This window comes from Staurois parvus, unplaced genomic scaffold (genome assembly GCF_062004578.1).
Source record: "Staurois parvus isolate SC_StPar_1 unplaced genomic scaffold, SC_StPar_1.0 ptg001297l, whole genome shotgun sequence".
Taxonomy (NCBI): Eukaryota; Metazoa; Chordata; class Amphibia; order Anura; family Ranidae; genus Staurois; species Staurois parvus.
In genome coordinates this window covers 245,836-267,109 of record NW_028319093.1, presented here as the reverse complement: position 1 = coordinate 267,109, position 21,274 = coordinate 245,836, and the positions used below count along the sequence as shown (strand labels likewise).

Below are 21,274 nucleotides of genomic sequence, written 5' to 3'. Positions count from 1 at the left end.
TTAACTATTTCAGATATTTTGAGAGAAGTGGGGAGAGCAGAAGCGGGGAGAGCAGAAGCGGAGAGAGCAGAAGCAGTGAGAGCAGAAGCGGGGAGAGCAGAAGCGGGGAGAGCAGAAGCGGGGAGAGCAGAAGCGGGGAGAGCAGAAGCCGTGAGAGCAGAAGCAGAGAGAGGAGAAGCGGAGACAGCAGAAGCAGTGAGAGCAGAAGCGGAGAGAGCAGAAGCGTAGAGAGCAGAAGCGGGGAGAGCAGAAGCAGAGAGAGCAGAAGCAGAGAGAGCAGAAGCAGGGAGAGAGCAGAAGCAGTGAGAGCAGAAGCGGAGAGAGCAGAAGCGTAGAGAGCAGAAGCGGGGAGAGCAGAAGCAGAGAGAGCAGAAGCAGGGAGAGCAGAAGCAGAGAGAGCAGAAGCAGTGAGAGCAGAAGCGGAGAGAGCAGAAGCGGGGAGAGCAGAAGCGGGGAGAGCAGAAGCGGGGAGAGCAGAAGCGGGGAGAGCAGAAGCGGAGAGAGGAGAAGCGGAGAGAGGAGAAGCGGGGAGAGGAGAAGCGGGGAGAGGAGAAGCGGGGAGAGGAGAAGCGGAGAGAGGAGAAGCGGAGAGAGGAGAAGCTGGGAGAGCAGAAGCGGAGAGAGCAGAAGCGGAGAGAGCAGAAACAAGGAGAGCAGAAGCGGAGAGAGCAGAAGCGGGGAGAGCAGAAGTTGCCCACTCACACAGAAATGATCGGTCTAACAATGGAATGTTCGCCCCTCACACAGAAATGATCGCTTTAACAATGGAATGTTCGCCCCTCACACAGAAATGATCGGTCTAACAATGGAATGTTCGCCCCTCACACAGAAATGATCGGTCTAACAATGGAATGTTCGGTGTAACACTGAGAGACAGAATACAACAACAAATTCAGCAGAAATGCGTCTAACAAATGATGACGGATCTGCATGTTCATGAGGGAAAGAAGGATTTGATCCCCTATCATTCAGCAGGATTTCTGGCTCCCAGATGTCTCTCATACAGGTAACAAGCTGAGATTAGAAGCAGTCTCTTAAAGGGAGTGCTGCTAATCTCATTGTGTTACCTCTATAAAAGACACCTGTCCACAGGAGCAATCAAACAAGCCCAGATTCTTGTTTTAAAATGTTGGCAGCCACCTCTGGCAACAGGGACGAAGCACCTGTTGTGCCTGCGGGGGATGCCAGAGAGTCCATGGAGCCTATGAGGGCGTATGTCACTTCACCTTGGGGACACAAGGGAAAAGTTGCCAAGGAAAGTGCAGCTGAGGACGGGGTCATGAGACGAAGCACTGAAATGAAGATGGCGGCACCTACTACTGTAGTGGGTAGGACTGTGTGTGATAAAACCATGGCTGGGACTGCTGATGTCATGTTGAGAAGGACTGGTTATGGTCCATTCTGATGTAGGGGTGACCCCAGTTAGTTGGGCCACTGAATGTGCTCCTGAGAGTGACTTTTCTCTGTGCAGTGCCTTGTACAGTGGGGAGGTAGGAGTTAAAGTAAAACCTGTGCATGGTTCTCAAAAAGAAAGTGATGTCACTAATGTGTGCCAGTCCCAGGTTGGTGGTGGGCTAGGACAGCCCACAAGAGCTAAAAATGCTGAGAATGGTGGAGATGATGAGTAGAGATGAGCGAAGAAATGAAAAATTTGATTCGACTGATTCGGCGAATTCGTGGACAATATTCGATTCGAGTCGAATAAATTCGCTGTGAATTTAACTTAAAAAAGGGTGTTTCTAGGCTTCAGAGAGACTTAATATTAGTGCAGAACACTGTACCTTTAATTTAAATGCCCTTGGAGTCTGCTGGGGAAGAGAAATAATACTGTCAGTCAGTATGACATGCAGATGAGTGCCGTCGATCTTAGAATCACTGCACACTTCACTCCTTTGGCCAGTCACGGGGCCAAAACCAGTGTTTGGAGCCACAGTGTGGCGGTGGAGCCAGCAGCAATGGGAGGCCATACAGCAACCTATGACAAAATGGAAACCAGCAGGAGCGTGAGGAGACCTGAAAGTGGCACATGGCAGAGTGGGAGCAATGGGAGGCGGTACAGGGACCCAGGTCACACTGTGGGCCCAGCAGCAGCGTGACCAGGAGGTACGGGGGCCCATGGCCGATATGGGGCCTGGCGGCACCTATGGGAGGCCGCTAATCTGCCAGCAACCTATGACAAAATGGAAAACCGCAGGAGTGTGAGGAGATTTCAAAGTGGCACATGGCAGAGTGGAAGCAATGGGAGGCCGTACAGGGACCCAGGTCACACTGTGGGCTCAGCAGCAGCGTGACCAGGCGGTACGGGGGCCCATGGCCGATATGGGGCCTGGCGGCACCTATGGGAGGCCGCTAATCTGCCAGCAACCTATGACAAAATGGACAACCGCAGGAGTGTGAAGAGATTTCAAAGTGGCACATGGCAGAGTGTAAGCAATGGGAGGCCGTACAGGGACCCAGGTCACACTGTGGGCCCAGCAGCAGCGTGACCAGGCGGTACGGGGGCCCATGGCCGATATGGGGCCTGGCGGCACCTATGGGAGGCCGCTAATCTGCCAGCAACCTATGACAAAATGGAAAACCGCAGGAGTGTAAGGAGACCTCAAAGTGGCACATGGCAGAGTGTAAGCAATGGGAGGCCGTACAGGGACCCAGGTCACACTGTGGGCTCAGCAGCAGCGTGACCAGGAGGTACGGGGGCCCATGGCCGATATGGGGCCTGGCGGAACCTATGGAAGTCCTCTAATCTGCCAGCAACCTATGTCAAAATGGAAAAGCACAGGAGTGTGAGGAGACCTCAAAGTGGCACATGGCAGAGTGTAAGCAATGGGAGGCCGTACAGGGACCCAGGTCACACTGTGGGCTCAGCAGCAGCGTGACCAGGAGGTACGGGGGCCCATGGCCGATATGGGGCCTGGCGGCACCTATGGGAGGCCTGTAATCTGCCAGCAACCTATGACAAAATGGACAACCGCAGGAGTGTGAGGAGATTTCAAAGTGGCACATGGCAAAGTGGAAGCAATGGGAGGCCGTACAGGGACCCAGGTCACACTGTGGGCCCAGCAGCAGCGTGACCAGGCGGTACGGGGGCCCATGGCCGATATGGGGCCTGGCGGCACCTATGGGAGGCCGCTAATCTGCCAGCAACCTATGACAAAATGGAAAACCGCAGGAGTGTAAGGAGACCTCAAAGTGGCACATGGCAGAGTGGGAGCAATGGGAGGCGGTACAGGGACCCAGGTCACACTGTGGGCTCAGCAGCAGCGTGACCAGGAGGTACGGGGGCCCATGGCCGATATGGGGACTGGCGGCACCTATAGAAGGCCGCTAATCTGCCAGCACCCTATGACAAAATGGAACCCTGGGCTGGGGCAGGCAGAACCGCCGTATCTTTATCACGTTTTTCACAGGCCACCGAATGGCGACGCTGCATATGCTGACGCAACGCTGTAGTCCCAACATGGGCCCCCTGGCCACGCTTGACTTTCTGGCCACATAGTCGACATACGGCTACGTTTACTTCCTCGGGCGGCTTGACGAAAACTTGCCACACCGCCGAGTAGGAAACTTTGCACCCGCTACTCCTCACTGGCTGACTGCTACTTCCTCCGTGCACACCGGCACCACTACTGGCCGTGGTGGTAGGCTGCAGTGGAGCTGGTGCTCTACTCCGTGGCCGTTTGCCTCCACTGACACTGCTGCGACCCTGCTGCCTCCTGGCAGCAGCAATGGGAGGCCGTACAGGGACCCAGGTCACACTGTGGGCTCAGCAGCAGCGTGACCAGGCGGTACGGGGGCCCATGGCCGATATGAGGCCTGGCGGAACCTATGGAAGTCCTCTAATCTGCCAGCAACCTATGTCAAAATGGACAAGCACAGTAGTGTGAGGAGACCTCAAAGTGGCACATGGCAGAGTGTAAGCAATGGGAGGCCGTACAGGGACCCAGGTCACACTGTGGGCTCAGCAGCAGCGTGACCAGGAGGTACGGGGGCCCATGGCCAATATGGGGCCTGGCGGAACCTATGGAAGTCCTGGAATCTGCCAGCAACCTATGTCAAAATGGACAACCGCAGTAGTGTAAGGAGACCTCAAAGTGGCACATGGCAGAGTGTAAGCAATGGGAGGCCGTACAGGGACCCAGGTCACACTGTGGGACCAGCAGCAGCGTGACCAGGAGGTACGGGGGCCCATGGCCGATATAGGGCCTGGCGGAACCTATGGAAGTCCTGGAATCTGCCAGCAACCTATGTCAAAATGGACAACCGCAGTAGTGTGAGGAGACCTCAAAGTGGCACATGGCAGAGTGTAAGCAATGGGAGGCCGTACAGGGACCCAGGTCACACTGTGGGCTCAGCAGCAGCGTGACCAGGAGGTACGGGGGCCCATGGCCGATATGGGGCCTGGCGGAACCTATGGAAGTCCTCTAATCTGCCAGCAACCTATGTCAAAATGGACAAGCACAGTAGTGTGAGGAGACCTCAAAGTGGCACATGGCAGAGTGTAAGCAATGGGAGGCCGTACAGGGACCCAGGTCACACTGTGGGCTCAGCAGCAGCGTGACCAGGCGGTACGGGTGCCCATGGCCGATATGGGGCCTGGCGGAACCTATGGAAGGCCTGGAATCTGCCAGCAACCTATGTCAAAATGGAAAAGCACAGTAGTGTGAGGAGACCTCAAAGTGGCACATGGCAGAGTGTAAGCAATGGGAGGCCGTACAGGGACCCAGGTCACACTGTGGGACCAGCAGCAGCGTGACCAGGAGGTACGGGGGCCCATGGCCGATATGGGGCCTGGCGGAACCTATGGAAGTCCTGGAATCTGCCAGCAACCTATGTCAAAATGGACAACCGCAGTAGTGTAAGGAGACCTCAAAGTGGCACATGGCAGAGTGTAAGCAATGGGAGGCCGTACAGGGACCCAGGTCACACTGTGGGACCAGCAGCAGCGTGACCAGGAGGTACGGGGGCCCATGGCCGATATAGGGCCTGGCGGAACCTATGGAAGTCCTGGAATCTGCCAGCAACCTATGTCAAAATGGACAACCGCAGTAGTGTAAGGAGACCTCAAAGTGGCACATGGCAGAGTGTAAGCAATGGGAGGCCATACAGGGACCCAGGTCACACTGTGGGACCAGCAGCAGCGTGACCAGGAGGTACGGGGGCCCATGGCCGATATAGGGCCTGGCGGAACCTATGGAAGTCCTCTAATCTGCCAGCAACCTATGTCAAAATGGAAAAGCACAGTAGTGTGAGGAGACCTCAAAGTGGCACATGGCAGAGTGTAAGCAATGGGAGGCCGTACAGGGACCCAGGTCACACTGTGGGCTCAGCAGCAGCGTGACCAGGAGGTACGGGGGCCCATGGCCGATATGGGGCCTGGCGGAACCTATGGAAGTCCTCTAATCTGCCAGCAACCTATGTCAAAATGGACAAGCACAGTAGTGTGAGGAGACCTCAAAGTGGCACATGGCAGAGTGTAAGCAATGGGAGGCCGTACAGGGACCCAGGTCACACTGTGGGACCAGCAGCAGCGTGACCAGGAGGTACGGGGGCCCATGGCCGATATGGGGCCTGGCGGAACCTATGGAAGTCCTGGAATCTGCCAGCAACCTATGTCAAAATGGACAACCGCAGTACTGTAAGGAGACCTCAAAGTGGCACATGGCAGAGTGTAAGCAATGGGAGGCCATACAGGGACCCAGGTCACACTGTGGGACCAGCAGCAGCGTGACCAGGAGGTACGGGGGCCCATGGCCGATATAGGGCCTGGCGGAACCTATGGAAGTCCTCTAATCTGCCAGCAACCTATGTCAAAATGGACAAGCACAGTAGTGTAAGGAGACCTCAAAGTGGCACATGGCAGAGTGTAAGCAATGGGAGGCCGTACAGGGACCCAGGTCACACTGTGGGCTCAGCAGCAGCGTGACCAGGAGGTAGGGGGGCCCATGGCCGATATGGGGCCTGGCGGAACCTATGGGAGGCCCGTAATCTGCCAGCACCCTATGACAAAATGGAACCCTGGGCTGGGGCAGGCAGAACCGCCGTATCTTTATCACGTTTTTCACAGGCCACCGAATGGCGACGCTGCATATGCTGACGCAACGCTGTAGTCCCAACATGGGCCCCCTGACCACGCTTGACTTTCTGGCCACATAGTCGACATACGGCTACGTTTACTTCCTCGGGCGGCTTGACGAAAACTTGCCACACCGCCGAGTAGGAAACTTTGCCCCCGCTACTCCTCACTGGCTGACTGCTACTTCCTCCGTGCACACCGGCACCACTACTGGCCGTGGTGGTAGGCTGCAGTGGAGCTGGTGCTCTACTCCGTGGCCGTTTGCCTCCACTGACACTGCTGCGACCCTGCTGCCTCCTGGCAGCAGAAATGGGAGGCCGTACAGGGACCCATGAGAGACTCTGGACCTGGCAGCAGCATGAAGAGGCGGTATATAGGGGCCCATGGCAGATTAGGGGCCTGGCAGCAGCTATGGGAGGCCCGTAATCTGCCTGCACCCTATGTCAAAAAATTAAACACACCAGCAGTGTGAAGAGACCTGAAAGTGGCACATGGCAGCAGAGTGTGGCGATGGAGACAGCAGCAATGGGAGGCCGTACAGGGACACATGAGAGACTCTGGACTTGGCAGCAGCATGAGGAGGCGGTATATAGGGGCCCATGGCAGATTAGGGGCCTGGCAGCAGCTATGGGAGGCCCGTAATCTGCCTGCACCCTATGTCAAAAAATTAAACACACCAGCAGTGTGAAGAGACCTGAAAGTGGCACATGGCAGAGTGTGGCGATGGAGACAGCAGCAATGGGAGGCCCGTAATCTGCCAGCACCCTATGACAAGAAATGGAACACACCAGCAGTGTGTGAGACCTGAAAGTGGCACATGGCAGGGGCCTGATTCATGGCGCATTTAGTCAGTTGTGTCAGGAACTGGTGGTTTGAAATCCAGACTAATCCACGCCTGATTCATTTTCACAAACGTGAGTCTCTCCACACTTTGGGTGGACAGTCGTGTCCTCCGCGGAGTTACAATACCTCCTGCCGCACTAAACACGCGCTCCGATGCCACGCTACTGGCCGGGCATGACAGCCTTTCAAGGGCAAATTCAGCTAGTTGGGGCCAAAGGTCAAGTTTCGTTGCCCAGTAGTCAAGGGGATTGTCTACCTCGGTTGGCAGGGTGCTGTCCAAGTAGGCCCAAGCCTGTTGTTTGAGCTCCTGCTCCAGGTCCACCTGATGCTGCTGCTGCTGCTGCGGCTGGTTAGTAGTTTCCTCACTGCGCTGGTGAAGAAAGCTACTCATCATCGACTGCAGACTGAGGCAGCCGCTGCTGGTGGAGCTGCCACTGCTCCTACCACCCCACCCCTCCCCTGCTGCCATGGCAGCGGAACGCGAGCGCACAGGGCCCACAGTGTCTGAGGATTGACGTTGGCGCACAAAGGCAGAGACCAACTGACTACATAGGTGGTTTTTATAGTACGTAATTTTGGCCTCCCTCTCAGCAGGTGTGAAAAAGGCCACCATTTTGGAACGATAGCGAGGGTCCAACAAGGTGGACAGCCAAAAGTCATCCCTCTGTCTGATGGTTATTATTCGGCTGTCGCTACGCAAGCAACCGAGCATGCTATGGGCCATTTGCGCCAAGGAATGCGAGGGACTCCCTGCCTCCATCTCCACAGCATACTGCCACGGTGCGTCTGGGTCCTCTGTCTCCTCCTCCTCCTCCTCTACCAGATGCTCCTGCTCCTCCACTCCTGTCCGCTGAGTGGAAAAACCACCCATTTCACTCAATAATTCCTGAGCACCAATGTCCTCCTCTACCTCCTCCTCTTCTTCCTGTCCTGCCCCCACAGGGGTCATGTGGCGTTGAGATCTGTGCGCCACGTCTACCGCACCCTGACCAGCCATTGTTAACAGCATTTGTTCCAGGACGTGCAACAGAGGAATGACGTCGTTCATCCCATAGTCCTGCTGACTCACGAATAGCGTGGCCTCCTCAAAGGGCCTGAGCAAGCGGCAGGTGTCACGCATGAGCTGCCAATGGCTGACATCGAAGTTACACAGGGGAGTACCTTTATCCGCTTGTAACATCAGGAAATCGGTGATGGCCTTTCACTGCTCGTAAAGGCGGTCTAACATGTGTAGGGTTGAATTCCACCTTGTTGCAATGTCGCAGATCAGGCGATGCTGTGGAATTCCGTTCTGCCGCTGCAGCTCAAGGAGGGTGTGCTTTGCGGTGTAGGAATGGCTGAAATGCATGCAAAGTTTACGTGACATTTTAAGGATGTCTTGCAGTGGGATGGTGGATTTTAGGAACCGCTTGACAACCAGATTGAACACGTGAGCCATGCATGGCGCATGGCACAACCTTCCTTGACGCAGAGCAGACACCATGTTCTTTCCGTTGTCGGTCAACATGGTTCCGATTTTCAGTTTGCGCGGAGACAGCCATCTGTCGATTTCTCTGTTCATTACACTCAGAAGTTCCTCCCCTGTGTGACTACGTTCGCCAAGGCATACCAGGTGCAGCACAGCGTGACACCGTTGCGCCCTGCACATGTGATATGCCGGTCGGGTAATGGGACTTGGCACGGGGGTGGCGGCTGAGGACACGGCGGAAGAAGAGGTGGTAAAGGCGGACATGTTTGCTGGACCAAGGACGTGCAAACGTGGAGGCAAAAGCGTCGTGACCTGTCCAAGTTGCTGGTGCGGCTGTGCCGGCACCACGTTCACCCAGTGGGCCGTAAATGACATATACTGTCCCTGACCGTAGTTACAGCTCCACACGTCGGCGCTGCCGTGCACTTTGGCAGAGACCGACATGCTCAAAGACTGGCCCACCATCTCTTCTACATGTGAATGCAGGGCTGGCACTGCCTTTATGGCGAAGAAATGACGGCTTGGCACTCTCCACCGCGGCGCGGCACAAGCCATCATTTCTCGGAAAGGTGCTGAGTCCACCAGTTGGAAAGGGAGGGACTGCAGCACCAGCAACTTGGACAGGAGGACGTTCAGCTTTTGCACCGTCGGGTGCGTGCTCGCAAACTGTTGTCTCTTGGAAACGGATTCCAAGAAAGACTGTTGACGGAATCCGAGAAGAGGAGTAGCAGGAGAAGGAGCATCTGAATGAGCGGAAGATGCCAACGAGCGACAACTCCCCTCAGCAGAGGTGTTGGAGCCTTGACTGGCTGATAGAGGGCGATTGACGACGTCGGGTGACGGAGCAAGTAACGGAGCGGGTGATGGAGCGGGGGCTGGGGCAGGCAGAACCGCCGTATCTTTATCACGGTTTTCCCAGGCCACCGAATGGTGACGCTGCATATGCTGACGCAACGCTGTAGTCCCAACATGGGCCCCCTGACCACGCTTGCATTTCTGGCCACATAGTCGACAGACGGCTACGTTTACTTCCTCGGGCGGCTTGACGAAAAATTGCCACACCGCCGAGTAGGAAACTTTGCCCCCGCTACTCCTCACTGGCTGACTGCTACTTCCTCCGTGCGCACCGGCACCACTACTGGCCGTGGTGGTAGGCTGCAGTGGAGCTGGTGCTCTACTCCGTGGCCGTTTGGCTCCACTGACACTGATGCGACCCTGCTGCCTCCTGGGCAACCCACCGACTGTTTCGCTCGCTGCCAAGCTGGCACCCTCTTCTCCTGATGATGCGGAAGAAATTGCCTGATGACGATGAGGCTGCCAAGTGCGATCAACCTCCTCATCATCAAGTAGGGTCTCCGCCTCACTACTAGCCCCCTCGGCTGCGTGTGGGTCAGGAGACAGACCTGTCTCTAGACCGGCTACCGAGCCACTCTCCTCGCCAGTACTTGTTCGCCTGGCTGCTGAAAAGGCGGATGTCTCCCCCCGTTCCTGACCGCCCTCTGTTAGCTCTTCCTCACTGTACAGTGGGGCTGAGCCCACAGCATGCGATACTTCGCTTGGTGAGGGAACAGCAAAGGACAGGGGCAGGTAGAGGACATGTGATTTCAGTGGGCTTGCTCCCGGGCCATGCCAACTAACGGTTGTGTCTGACGTACCCACCGACCGTTGGCTGTAGGTGTCAGAGGTGACCTGGGAAGAGGAAGACGACCGAGCCAACCAATCGATGACGGCAGGGTTGTCGGTGGAGACACGACCGCTGGATGACACCGGGAGCACTGGCCTCTGGCTGCGAATAGTGCTGCCTCGACCCCTTCCTCTGCTGCCACGTCTGCTCGCTCCTAAAACATTGCCTCCTCTGCCACTCCTCTGCATGTTGTCTGACATACTCTTTAATTCAACGATTATGTGTCCCTGAGTAACAATTCTGTGGCCCTGAGTAACAATTCTGTGTCTGTGCGAGTAACAATTCTGTGGCCCTAAGTAACAGTTCTGTGGCCCTCAGTAACAGTTCTGTGTCTGTGCGAGTAACAATTCTGTGTCTGTGCGAGTAACAATTCTGTGGCCTTCAGTAACAATTCTGTGTCTGTGCGAGTAACAATTCTGTGTCTGTGCGAGTAACAATTCTGTGTCTGTGCGAGTAACAATTCTTTGTCTGTGCGAGTAACAATTCTCTGGCACTCAGTAACAATTCTGTCTGTCCCTGAGTAACAATTCTCTGGCACTCAGTAACAATTCTGTCTGTCCCTGAGTAACAATTCTGTGGCCCTAATAACGTTTCTGTGGCCCTAAGTAACAATTCTCTGGCACTGAGTAACAATTCTGTCTGTCCCTGAGTATGAATTCTGTGGCCCTAACTAGCGTTTCTTTGTCCCTAAATAACAATTCTGTGGCCCTCATTAACAAGTCTGTGTCCCTGAGTAATGGTTCTGTGTCCCTAAGTAACTTTTCTCTGTCCCCAATTCTCGTTTCTGTGGCCCTAACTCTGTCCCTGTCCCTAGTACAGAGCGGTCTGCCTCTGTTCAATGACTGCAGGCAAATGAAGAATTCCAAAATGGCCGCTATATATACCTCGACCATTACACAGTGCTGGCTGGCTGGCTGCTGATTGGCTGATGCGATCACATGTCGTTGAGGAATGCATTATGGGTCAGCGCGCCTTGTCTGCGCGCCTTCCCAGACATCCCCGCTCCGTCGCCGCACATGTCAGCCGCCATTTTCTGAAAAATTTCGATTCGCGCGTCCGAATTAGGCTATTTTTCGGATTCGGCACGAATCGAAATTTTTCAGATATTCGACTTGAATTCCACTTCGGATACTTCGATTCGCTCATCTCTAATGATGAGAAATGTACTGTTGTTGGGAAAACCCTGAGATCTTCTAGAACAAAAGCTGTAATTAAAGACGGGTCATTTCCCATAGCAACTGGTGGTAAGACAGCACAGGTGTCCTTAAAATCTCCAGGGAACTCCATGTATTGGAGCCGGAGGTTGCCCCGGACAACTGTGATGTCACTCTGGTGGGGCAGAATGGAACTGCACCTTGTCATAGTGTGTTGGTGCAATCTACTAATACTGAAAGTGTTCAGGTGAACAGCGGGTTAATACAGGCTGTGAAAGATGCAAATGTTTGGGCAATTCATGAAGAGCCACCAGAGCAAAGTGGTGGATATGAGGCATTGCAACCTGCAGTTGGAAAACAGATGTTACCAAGTCTGACATGATCCAGAGTGATTTGTGCAATAGATCTGCAACTAAGCCCAGCAGTTCTTATGTGTCTCCGTGGGTGGATGGATCGGTGCTGAGGAGCTCTGGCGAATAGAGCACAGCTTACGGATACTGAGCCTGAGCAGTTGAGAGTGATCCCAGCACCTGGCAGAGCTCTGGTGAAGCACCAGGCTGTGGTTACCTCCAGCTGGGAGGAGGCCCCTTTAAAAGTTGTAACCTCTCAAGTCTCACCAGGTGAGTTTCCCAGTATCATAAATATCTTCAGGAAGGTATTGGGTCTGGAGTCAAGTGTAACGGAACCGGACGGAACCAACTGCGCTAGGATATTTCCGTTAGACTCTCGCTTCCCTGTCCGAACACCATCCACGGACCCCACCGCTGATCATACAGGAAATAGCCAGCACCAGACTCTTAAGACAGGAAGTAGAACTGCTTTATTTTAACACAAACACAAGATATATACACAGGGTGGGGAAATACAACCAGGAACAGGAAACACATCAGCAGCCCGTCCCATCAGGGGGAAGGGCTACAGGAAACACTCCGCACCAAACCAAGACACACAATAGAACAAGGGATACACCAGGTGGCAGTAGACAATACAGGAACACATACATCCCATAATAGTTTGCTGGCAAGCAAGACACGATAGAACAATGGGATGCAGCTCATGGCAGTGAACAATGGACAACCCCCACCCCACCTATACATGTCTACACAATATCAGGACAGACCACCCTGTACCCCTAACAGGCACAGGGTGACTTACACAAAAGAGGAATATGGGGAGCTGATACAGGGGTCCCCCCACCCCCAAAAGTCACTCCTGTCACATCAAGTGGCTGGCTATCTTCAGGAAGGTCTTGGGTCTGGAGCCAAGTGTCTGGCTATCTTCAGGAAGGTCTTGGCTCTGGAGTCAAGTGTCTGGCTATCTTCAGGAAGGTCTTGGGTCTGGAGTCAAGTGTCTGGCTATCTTCAGGAAGGTCTTGGGTCTGGAGTAAAGTGGCTGGCTATCTTCAGGAAGGTCTTGGGTCTGGAGTAAAGTGGCTGGCTATCTTCAGGAAGGTCTTGGGTCTGGAGCCAAGTGGCTGGCTATCTTCAGGAAGGTCTTGGGTCTGGAATCAAGTGGCTGGCTATCTTCAGGAAGGTCTTGGGTCTGGAGCCAAGTGGCTGGCTATCTTCAGGAAGGTCTTGGGTCTGGAGCCAAGTGGCTGGCTATCTTCAGGAAGGTCTTAGGTCTGGAGTCAAGTGGCTGGTTTGTAACAAAAGCATTAAAGGGGATGCCTGAACTTTGGGATGTACAGCCAATGTATACTGAGGTGTCTCCTCCACAGTCAGATGGTCTGGTAGTGCGGAGTACCACTAGGTGGAGCACCAAATGGCCGGCTGTACATATCAAAGGGGAACAGAAAGAATTGGTTTATTTCTGAATTTGTTGATGGTGTTATAAGTTGCCTCCGGGTACGCTATTGGACTACTTTCTATAATTATTATATATGAGAGAGGTTTTTGAGAAATGAAAAATGAGTCAAAGGTGTCACCTCCTAACAGCCAGGTGGGAAGCATTTTTGCTGCTATGGCCCAGGATGGTGATGGTCAGTTGTTGGTGGAGGGCGTGTTTACTGCACCAGTGGATAAACCACATGAGATGGAAGGGGCGAGCATGGACCAAAGAACAGCAGAGATCCTGACCAGGGCTCAGGTGGATGTGCTTAAAGAAATCAGGGTCACTGGGCCAAAAAGAAGTTTATGTAACCGGTCTGATAAGACCCCTGAAACACAGGGACAACTGGTATGTGAAAACTGGCAAAATGGATCAGACGAGAGCTCATCTGTTCAGGACTGGGATAGGAAAAGTTAAAATGGTGGGACAGCTGCCTGCGGAGTGCTTGATGACAGGGGCATCTTGTGAGGTTCCCGTGGGTGATGGCTGTCCTATGGTGTGGGTGCCCTCTGCAGACACTGTCCTATCCAATGCTGGAAAATATATTGAGGTGCAATGGTGACTGGAATATATCTGTTCATGGTAAACTGAATGCTGTGGTGATGATTCATGCAGGTTTGATATCCAAAGGTACCAGAAGTAAGAGGGGTTGTCCCAGTACAAATACAGTAGAAATAGGTCCCCTACAGCCTTGGGACGGTAATACTGAGAGAGGTATCAGGAAACCTGGGAACCTGAAGTAAAGAAACAGAAAGGTCGATAGAAAAACCAGGGGGACCCCATTAGGATTTCAGAAGAGAAAGTGTTTATGGAAGTGCACCCAGAAAAAGAGTGGGGATGGTCTGATTAGAGCCCATAGCAGAGTGACAATGGGGCTTGGGGAGAGACACCAAAGGAGTCATTGGGTATAGTTCCCCTTTAGGAAAAGTATGGTCAGACCGGATTGGACCCCTGTGAGAGCTGGCACAGAGATGCCAGTAGCTGTAGGTTGTGTGTTTCACCCTCCAGGATGAAACAAAGGGGGGGATATGTGACAGTATGGTGACCTGTCACAGTGTAGAAAGGATAATTCATCTGGGATTCTCAACAAAGCAGGTTGAGTCACTTTAGGTGGGGGGGGGCCCATGGAACACAGCTCACTTTGGAGGGGTGGGGAGACCCCTGTCATAGCTCCCCATATCCCTCTTATGTGTAAGTCACCCTGTGCCTGTTAGGGGTACAGGGTGATCTGTCCTAATATTGTGTAGACATGTATAGGAGATAGGTGGGGTGGGGGGTTGTGGATTGTTTGGTGTTGTGGGGCTGCATCCCATTGTTCTATTGTGTGTCTGGCTTGGGAACAAACTATTATGGGATGTATGTGTTTGTGTATTGGCTTAGTGGGGGGGTGTCTCCAGCAGCCCTCCCTCCTGATGGTACTGTCTGTTGGTGTGTCTCTTGTTACTAAATGTAGATTGCCTCCCCCCCCCATGTCATTATGCAGGGAGGGGGAATTGTTCCCTAGTTTACTTTAAGACTGGTGTCGTCTAGTCTTGTATGGTCAGCAGTGGTGTCTGTTGTCGGTCTTTGAACGGGAAAGCGATATTCTAACGGAAGTACCCTAGTGCAGACTGGATCGGTTCCGTTACATTGGTGGCAGCAGTGGGATTGTGCTTCCAGCTGTGAACACGTCCAAACCACCACCGGGATCCAAGATCAGGAAAGGAGACGTCGGTCACCCCAGTGGAGATATGGACCTGGCATCAGAGTTCCCAGGGCTGCTGTGGATCGTTCTTGCATCATACCCCAGGACTGTGTCTGTGGATCAGTACCTGGAGCTCAGGCAGCAGATTCGGGTGGTGCTTTGGAGTGGAGCCCTCCAGGTTGCTGGTATGGAGGAGGGCAAGTGCTATCCAACCCCAGGGGAACGAGCCAGGGACCATCGGGAATTACAGATGCTGTTCCTGGGATAGCGACCCCACGAGCCATGGGTGACTGATTTGGACAGGCTGGTCCAGCAGGAGATAGAGCTGGACAACAGATATCGGGCTCTGCAATGGTACGCAGAGCAGAAATATTTAGGGGTGACAAAAGAATGCTCCTGACTTTGGTGGCCCTGGATTGCTGTGGGAGAGCCTTACAGATCATTTTGTGTTTGGCGATGAAGGAGAACCTACCCTGGAGGACCTGCGAGAAGACAGAGAGGCTATGTTCGGTCTCACAGGGGTCTCAGAGCTTGAACCAGATCTGGAATACCTGCTGATGAAAGAACAGCTTCTGGAAAGGGCATACAGGCAACTGCTAAAACATGTTCAGCAGCATGCCCAAGAATCTGCAGTGGAAATTTCAGAGATTGCCGTCCCCAAACCTGAAGTGCTGACAAGAGGGCAGAGCTCTGCTAACCTCCGCCCAGCACTGGCAACATCTTCTGGGTTCCTAGGACAGGAGATGGTGAACCCCCAACCCCAGACACCAGTTCCAGAGTCTGGGGATTTGATAGACTTCTCTGCTGAGGAAAAACAACCTGGTGAGCCTCCAGCAGCAGAGCTGGCAACAGGGCCAAATACTGCTGAACTCTGCCCAGCACTGGTAACATCTTCTGGGTTCCACGGACAGGAGATGGTGAACCCCCAACCCCAGACACCTGTTCCAGAGACTGGGGATTTGATAGACTTTTCTGCTGAGGAGGAACCAGCCAGTGATCCTCCAGCAGAAGAGCTGACATCAGGGCATGGCGTGGTTGACCTCTGCCCACAACAATCAGCACTTCAGGAGCTACAGGAAGAGGATGCAATCGGCACCTCACAACGGCAGCTTGAGCTGATGTCTGTGGATGGGACTTCGGTCTCCACTTACACAACCCCAGAAAAGGGTCTGACATTGGGACAGGAGGATGTCAGCCTTACTTTGTGAACATTGGGGGATGTCCGTCAGGTCAAAGTGGATGAGACTACAGTCACCACCTGGATACCCCAGAGATGCTGGGCAGTTGGCCCAGATCCCCCACCGCATGATGGAGCCGGCCCAGCCATCCTGTCTTCTCTCAAGTGGCTGAGAGGACTTCAGGGAGAAGGACTAGTCCGTACTTCTCCCCAGCGGTGGGTATGTTCTACGGGAGAGGCAGAGGTTGGCTGGGTGAGGAATGCTTTGTGTGGGACCATTTGTTTGGGGTACTGTGCGGGTGCTGGCATTGGGGACTGGAAGTACAGACTAACTTCGGAGTCCATCCGTCTGGGGTCTTCTCCTGTGTTAGTCTCCTGCCGAAAGGGGAGATATGTGATGGGAGTGACTTTGGGTGGGGGGCCCATGGAACACAGCTCACTTTGGAGAGGTGGGGAGACCCGTCTCAGCTCCCCATATCCCTCTTATGTGTAAGTCACCCTGTGCCTGTTAGGGGTACAGGGGGATCTGTCCTAATATTGTGTAGACATGTCTAGGAGATAGGTGGGGGTGGGGGGGTTGTGGATTGTTTGGTGTTATGTGGCTGCATCCCATTGTTCTATTGTGTGTCTGGCTTGGGAGGAAACTATTATGGGATGTATGTGTTTATGTGTATTATCTTAGTGGGGGGGGGTCTCCAGCAGCCCTCCCTCCTGATGGGACTGTCTGCTGGTGTGAAGTTTGAATACCTGGTGTGTCTCTTGTTACTAAATGTAGATTGCCCCGCCCTGTGTCATTATGCAGGGAGGGGGGATTGTCCCCGGAGTGTATATATCTTGTATCTGTGTTCAAATAAACTAGTCTACCTCCTGGTTTGCTTCAAGACTGGTGTCGTCTGGTCTTGTATGGTTGGCTGTGGTGTCGGTGGTTGGTGTTCGGACGGGGAAGTGGTATTGTAACGGAAGTACTCAAGCGCAATCTGGGATGGTTCCATTACAGAGGGGCTCCAGGGTACTTGTTTAATACAAAGGAGACTGGCTTTTCACTTTCCTCATTTGTTTGTAAAGTCCATTTTGGGACCTGGAGCCGGGAGATTTCAAAGTGATTTGGGAGGGATGAAATCTCCAATCCTCGGACCAGGTTTTGGGAATGGCCAGGAGACTGACTGGTCAGGTATGTGTGGGCTTCCTCTAGAGTCAGGACCGGGGTTCTGGGCTCCACCCTCCTGAGGAGTCCATGTGGGTGCAAGGGAGCAGCCACAAGTGTGCATGGTGGCACAGAGAAGTCTGAGAGCAGACGGGGACCAAGCCTGTGGGCTGGAGAAACAGGAGTGCTGGGAAAGGGCGCTAACCCAGGTGTAGTGTGTTGTATGTGAATGGTCAACCGGACCGAGGCATGAAGCCTGAGCAGCGGTGCTGCTCAAGAGAGCCAGGAGACTGAATCTTTGTTTTCATTTGCATTGATGGTGGATACCCCTGCGTGGGAAACCTACATTGTGTGGAACTTTCTTTTAAATAAATGATGAGCGAGGTTCTTTTGTTCTGGGGGGGGGGGGTGTCTATAGCACACACCTCCCGTGTGCCCCCTAGGGGTGTGCATCAGGTGTGCGGTGTGACTGCTGTGTCTAAAAACCAGACTTTCTGGTTTTTTAGCAGTCTTTTCCTCACAAGGTGTGTCTGTGTGAGGAGAAGACAGCAGATACCAGCAAGGCTGTTAGTAGTCTGTTTACACTGATAATCAGGGCACTGTTTATCACTGCAGCCCCATCAGTGCAGATTGACAGTGTCTGGCAGTGCAGTGTATCAGTGCCCATCAGTGCCACCTCATCATTGACTCCTCATTAGTGCCCATCAATGCCACCTCATCAATGACTCATTAGTGCCCATCAGTGCAGCCCATCAGTGCCACCTCATCAATGACTCCTCATTAGTGCCCATCAGTGCCACCTCATCAATGACTCATTAGTGCCCATCAGTGCAGCCCATCAGTGCCACCTCATCAATGACTCCTCATTAGTGCCCATCAGTGCAGCCCATCAGTGCCACCTCATCAATGACTCCTCATTAGTCCCATCAGTGCAGCCCATCAGTGCCACCTCATCAATGACTCCTCATTAGTGCCCATCAGTGCCACCTCATCAATGACTCCTCATTAGTGCCCATCAATGCCACCTCATCAATGACTCATTAGTGCCCATCAGTGCAGCCCATCAGTGCCACCTCATCAATGACTCCTCATTAGTGCCCATCAGTGCAGCCCATCAGTGCCACCTCATCAATGACTCCTCATTAGTCCCATCAGTGCAGCCCATCAGTGCCACCTCATCAATGACTCCTCATTAGTCCCATCAGTGCAGCCCATCAGTGCCACCTCATCAATGACTCCTCATTAGTCCCATCAGTGCAGCCCATCAGTGCCACCTCATCAATGACTCCTCATTAGTCCCATCAGTGCAGCCCATCAGTGCCACCTCATCAATGACTCCTCATTAGTGCCCATCAGTGCAGCCCATCAGTGCCACCTCATCAATGACTCCTCCTTAGTGCCCATCAATGCCACCTCATCAATGACTCATTAGTGCCCATCAGTGCAGCCCATCAGTGCCACCTCATCAATGACTCCTCATTAGTGCCCATCAGTGCAGCCCATCAGTGCCACCTCATCAATGACTCCTCATTAGTCCCATCAGTGCAGCCCATCAGTGCCACCTCATCAATGACTCCTCATTAGTGCCCATCAGTGCAGCCCATCAGTGCCACCTCATCAATGACTCCTCATTAGTGCCCATCAGTGCAGCCCATCAGTGCCACCTCATCAATGACTCCTCATTAGTCCCATCAGTGCAGCCCATCAGTGCCACCTCATCAATGACTCCTCATTAGTCCCATCAGTGCAGCCCATCAGTGCCACCTCATCAGTGCCTCCTCATCAATGACTCCTCAGTGCAGCCTATCAATGCCACCTCATCAGTGACTCCTCCATCAGTGCAGCTTATTAGTGCATATCAGTAAAGAAAAACAATTTCTTATTTGCTGAACGCTATAACAGAAACCTTTTTTCCCCAAAATGTCAGGTCTTTTTTTGTTTGTTCAGCAAAAAAAAAAACACCCCAGTAATGAAAAAATACCACCAAAAGACAGCTCTATCTGTCTCAAAAATGATAAAAATGAAAATTGGCCTGAGCAGGATGGGGGTGACAGTCTCCGGTATTGAAGGTCAGGGGTGGACTGACAACTCATGGGGCCCCCGGGCAATAGGAGATCATGGGGCCCCTCTGTCCTTGCCCAAACTCAAAAAAGCCTATGAAAACGGTACCAGGGGCATCTCATGGTGCTCCCTACTGACCCCAGGGCCTCGGGCAGTGCCAAGGTTTCCAAATGGTCAGTCCACCCCTGTTGAAGTGGTTAAAATTTGTAGCTAGCTATACAAAGTTCTTAAATATTTCAATAAAGAACAATATGTTCTGCACGTTTCTGTCCATATTATAATAAATCTTCGACTGTACACATTATTTTAAAATCATATAGTGAATGCGGGGTCCGGGGAGAGCGGATATAGTGAATGCGGGGTCCGGGGAGAGCGGATATAGTGAATGCGGGGTCCGGGGAGAGCGGATATAGTGAATGCGGGGTCCGGGGAGAGCGGATACAGTGAATGCGGGGTCCGGGGAGAGCGGATACAGTGAATGCGGGGTCCGGGGAGAGCGGATATAGTGAATGCGGGGTCCGGGGAGAGCGGATATAGTGAATGCGGGGTCCGGGGAGAGCGGATACAGTGAATGCGGGGTCCGGGGAGAGCGGTTACAGTGAATGCGGGGTCCGGGGAGAGCGGATATAGTGAATGCGGGGTCCGGGGAGAGCGGATACAGTGAATGCGGGGTCCGGGGAGAGCGGATACAGTGAATGCGGGGTCCGGGGAGAGCGGATACAGTGAATGCGGGGTCCGGGGAGAGCGGATACAGTGAATGCGGGGTCCGGGGAGAGCGGATACAGTGAATGCGGGGTCCGGGGAGAGGATATGGTGAATGCGGGGTCCGGGGAGAGGATATGGTGAATGCGGGGTCCGGGGAGAGCGGATATAGTGAATGCGGGGTCCGGGGAGAGCGGATATAGTGAATGCGGGGTCCGGGGAGAGCGGATATAGTGAATGCGGGGTCCGGGGAGAGCGGGTATAGTGAATGCGGGGTCCGGGGAGAGAGCGGGTATAGTGAATGCGGGGTCCGGGGAGAGCGGATATAGTAAATGCGGGGTCCGGGGAGAGCGGATATAGTAAATGCGGGGTCCGGGGAGAGCGGATATAGTGAATGCGGAGTCCGGGGAGAGGATATTGTGAATGCGGGGTCCGGGGAGAGGATATAGTGAATGCGGGGTCCGGGGAGAGCGGATATAGTGAACGCGGTGTCCGGGGAGAGCAGATATAGTGAACGCGGGGTCCTGAAGAGCAAATATAGTGAACGCGGGGTCCGGGGAGAGCGTATATAGCGAACGCGGGGTCCGGGGGGAGCGGATACAGTGAATGCGGGGTCCGGGGAGAGCGGATATAGTGAATGCGGGGTCCGGGGAGAGCGGATATAGTGAATGCGGGGTCCGGGGAGAGAGCGGATACAGTGAATGCGGGATCCGGGGAGAGCGGATATAGTGAATGCGGGGTCCGGGGAGAGCGGATACAGTAAATGCGGGGTCCGGGGAGAGCGGATATAGTGAATGCGGGGTCCGGGGAGAGCGGATGTAGTGAATGCGGGGTCCGGGGAGAGCGGATATAGTGAATGCGGGGTCCGGGGAGAGCGGATACAGTGAATGCGGGGTCCGGGGAGAGCGGATACAGTGAATGCGGGGTCCGGGGAGAGCGGATACAGTGAACAAGAGACACACCAGCAGAAAGTCCCATCAGGAGGGAGGGCTGCTGGAAACACCCCCCACCAAGCCAATACACAAACACATACATCCCATAATAATTTGCTCCCAGCAAGACACACAATAGAACAATGGGATGTAGCCACATAACACCAAACAATTCACAACCCCCACCCCACCTATCTCCTAGACATGTCTACACAATATCAGGACAGATCCCCCTGCACCCCTAACAGGCACAGGGTGACTTACACATAAGAGGGATACGGGGAGCTGAGACAGGGGTCTCCCCACCTCTCCAAAGTGAGCTGTGTTCCATGGGCCCCCACCCAAAGTCACTCCCGTCACAAGGCCCTTGTCCCCATCAACATGGGGACAAGGTGCTTTGGGGCAGCCCCCCATGTTGAGGGCATGTTGCCTAGTGTGGTTTGGGGGGGGCATGCTTGCTCATCCTTGTTGGTTATGTGTTAGAGAAGACACTGGTAGCTTGTGATGAGGCAGAACTCTGTT

General features: G+C 53.7%; 1 protein-coding gene across 1 annotated transcript in view; it reads right to left on the bottom strand.

The window, feature by feature from the left end:
* Positions 1-21,274, bottom strand: part of LOC149437391 (E3 ubiquitin-protein ligase DTX3L-like) — a 34,962-nt gene that overhangs the window by 10,398 nt on the left and 3,290 nt on the right. The gene's annotated exons all lie outside the window — the stretch shown is intronic.